Source organism: Quercus lobata, chromosome 12 (assembly GCF_001633185.2).
Source record: "Quercus lobata isolate SW786 chromosome 12, ValleyOak3.0 Primary Assembly, whole genome shotgun sequence".
Classification (NCBI taxonomy): domain Eukaryota; kingdom Viridiplantae; phylum Streptophyta; class Magnoliopsida; order Fagales; family Fagaceae; genus Quercus; species Quercus lobata.
Genome location: NC_044915.1, coordinates 37713295 through 37717373, shown reverse-complemented (window position 1 = coordinate 37717373; position 4079 = coordinate 37713295).

Genomic DNA, 4079 nt, shown 5'->3' with positions numbered 1-4079 from the left:
TAGTCGCATACCCGCGCGTTGCACGCGGTAATTTTTTTAGGATGGTCTAATTAAATATTTTATTAATACTATAATTTTAGTTATTAACCATTTGATTTTCATTAGTTTTTAAGTTAACAAAAACCTTAAATAAACCTTTTTTTTTATTTTATTTTTTTTATTTTTTTACCTTTACACACACACACACACACACATAGTGAATCTTTACACATACCTTTAAAAAAACTCTATATATTTCACTTTTTTGGATGCGTAAAATTATAGACTACTACTCCATAATGATAGTGGCTAATTAATTTTTTTTTTTTTTAGTGATCTCATTTGTAACGCTTCTTACCATTATCATATATTTACTAACTGATGATTTGCATAACAAAGACGATAAATGAGAGGTAGGATTGTTCATTAGATTTTCGAAAGTAATAGTGCATGAAAATTATATATATATATATATATATATATTATAAATAAGGTTAAATGAAATGTCAAAAAATGGATTTTTAAATTTTCTAACTTTATTTCTTATTCAATTTCTACTACTATCAGAGAACATCTCTTTTTTAGTTATAATTAATATGGTTTCCATAGTTAGAATTTGATTAGTTTTAAATTTAAATTTAGTACTATGATTGTATTTAATTATTGATTGTTGATTTAATTTTTTAAGTGAATTAAACGGTTTATGTTACTACACTGTAAAGTTTTTAATGTTCTCCACACGGTAATCTCTATTTTATTTTTTACTTCTCCTAACAACCTCTTTGTTTTCCAATCAACGATTACTAATTGACGTTTGGTTTTTTTTTTTTCTTTATCTACTCTTTATTACTTTGTATTGGTTTTGTTTTTTCTATACCATCTCTCTCTCTCTCTCTCTCTCTCTCTCTCCACTGGCAACCTATCGTTTTCCAAAATTTGATGATGATTCTATGACATTAAATATGCATTATTAATTTTTTTTTTTATTTAGTGTTTCTAACTTGATTTGTTTTGTATTTCATTCTTCCTTTGATGCATTGGGTGTGAGAATGAGTGTTTCCCTATCATTACTCCACTTAATGTGGACAATTTTATTTATTTAATTTAGGCAAAATATTATATTTAAAATTTTTAAAAATAAAAAAGGAGTGGAAATATAAATAATTTAATGATATATATGGGGGATGTGGTTGAATTTAAATGTTAAATAAAATGATATGAGAAAAAAAATAAAAATAAAATATATAACAATAAACACTAACTTATCCAAATAATTCTATGTAATATAATAATAGTACATTCTTATATACTATTTTTTAATTATTTATAATGAAATATGATAATATTTAACAATCAAAGACATAAAAAATAAATAAAAAAACTTAAAACACAAAGCTAAATCCCATAAACCAAAATAGAGCTCTAAAGAATACAAAACTTTATCAGGCTAAAATAGAGATGCAAGAAAAATAAAAATAAAAATCTACCAAAAAATTGAGGGAGAAAGAGTGGGAAATAACCACTTTTCTGTGAGATAAAATTATGTAAAGAATAGAAGAATGAATGATAAATTTATATTAAGAGGATGATAATATAAAAAAATAAAATAAAGGAAGATAAAAGGAAAGAGGAAGAGTGATATCAAGGTAGAATTTTTGGGGAGATGAAAAGGTAAAGAGAATGAGAAAGGTTGAAGAAAGTGTAAATGTTAAAAAAAAAAATGAGTACAATTTGATGAGCACAGTTTTCTTTTATTTGAATTTAAGTAAAATATTACATTTTTTATTTTGTAAAACAAAAAGAGAGAGAAAATATAAATAATTTAATGATAAGGAGGATGTGGTTGAATTTCAATATTGAGTAAAATGGAAGAGAAGAAAAAAATAAGAAAAATTAAAAGATATAACAATAAACATTAAATTATCCAAATTATGCTATGTAATGGAATACTATTTTATTTTCATCTACTATCTTTAATTTTTTATAACGTAATCGGATAAAATTTAACAATCAAAGAGCAAAATAATAATAATAATAATAACTTAAAACACAAAACTAAATTGTATCAACATAAATTAGAGTTCTTAAAAATACAAAATTTTATCAACCTAAAGCGAAGATGCAATAAAAAATAAAAATCCACCAAAACATTGAGAGAGATAAAAATCCACCAAAACATTGAGAGAGAGAGAGAGAGAGAGAGAGAGAGAGAGAGAAAACCTTTTTGTGAGAGAAAACTATGCAAAGAATGGAAAAAAGTGACAAATTTATAGTAAGAGGGAAGGGATAAGAAGAGACAAATAAAGGAAGATGAAGAGAAGGATGAATAGCAATATTAAAGTAGAGGGTAGTGGGGAGATGAAAAGGTGAGGGAAGAAGAAAGGTTGAAAAAAATGTAAATATTTAAAAAAATAAGTGAATGTAAAAAAAATTATAGGAAAATTGGAAATAAAAAAGAAATATATATAGATGTTAAAATCGACAAAGATGAATTTGTAAAGTCAATAATCTATTTATATATATATATATATATTTTTGTAAAAAAAAAGGAATAAATATTAATTATATATAGATGTTAAAACTGATAAAGATGAATATATAAAGTCAATAATCTATAAATATATATATATATATATATATTTGTAAAAAAAATAGGAATAAATATTAATTATGTGGTGAATGACGTGGTGATGAGGTAGCGCAACAGGAGCTCAGCAGCTATAAATGTCACGCTTCAGCTTTTAGTAATATATTGATTTGCAGTTTATATTTCTAACCGTTGATGAGAAATTAAGGCTCAGTTGCACAATATGTGTAAATTCTTCAGAATGCTACTTTAAATAGTAAGTCAATGTGTCTCTTACATTTGGGTATTAGTTAGAATTGTTTTCAAATAATTGTACCAATAAAAGTGAATGTGTACAAATTTTGTTTAACTATCCCGTGCATCGCATGGGTTAGCGACTAGTTTCTAAAATAAAAACGTTCCAATTAAACTAGGAACTCATTGCATACGAGGTCGTTAATGAAAAGTGTTTAATATTTTTGGCTTGGAGTGATATAATGTTCATATATAATAAGCACATGGGTTGAAATAAGCAATGTTTATAAACTTAACTAGAAAATAAAGAGGTTTGTGATTTTAAAGTCAGCATCTTTTGTCCCTCCCCCCACCGCACGCACCCCCCCCCCCCTCCCCTTTCTCAATGGGCATTATCAATGAACCATGTGCTCATGGCTATGCTCTCTTGAAATTCTATCCTGTGGTTTCCATATACTACGCTAGTTTTAGAGGGTAATAATCTTAGGGAGAGGAATATCACCAGGGATATCGATCGGGTAATGTTCCAAGTGGGATGAAGTTCACCGAACGTGGAAGAGCCAAACAACTATTTCTTAAGCTTTCTGACCAACTAATTGGGTTGATCGAAGCCACTCCAAAGATTAAGTTAGTTGCTGACTTGAGAATTAGAAATATGAATCAATAAAGTGTTTTCCTTTAAACATAACTACTCTTTTTCTTTCTTTTTTTTATTCTTTTAAACGAGGGGACAACACACTATCCCCTCAGGTTAGAAGGGGAGAAACTCCCAAGGTGCTCATTCCAATACTATATATATATTGGTGACTTTGTCATTTTGTTTAATATGAAATGAGTGGTAGTTATTCAAAGTAATAAATGCTGACTTGATGGGTAAAGAGACTTTCCTCTAACACTTATATCAATTTTGTAGGTAGTTGGTCATCGAGCTTTAGGGAATCCTCAATTTAAGTGAGAGATTTCCCCCTCAAAGGCTCTCAGCCATGCACTTTCATTTGATTGTCCCAATTAGAGATGTGATCAATAAGTAAGAACCATAGGTTAATTGGGGGAGATAAGACGAAATAGAAATGTAATCTTGGTTTGGGCTGAGCTCATTTTGGACTGGATGTAGGCCCAAGGACAACCAGCATGATACCATATTTGAACATACCTCATTTGATTATCGTTTTCATCTAGAATAGAAACAAACAGGGTGAAATTCTTTGAAACCCAAAGCATTTAGAGTGCAATAGGCCATTCTTAATCTTAGTGCACCCTCGGTTTTTCATAGTGAAAA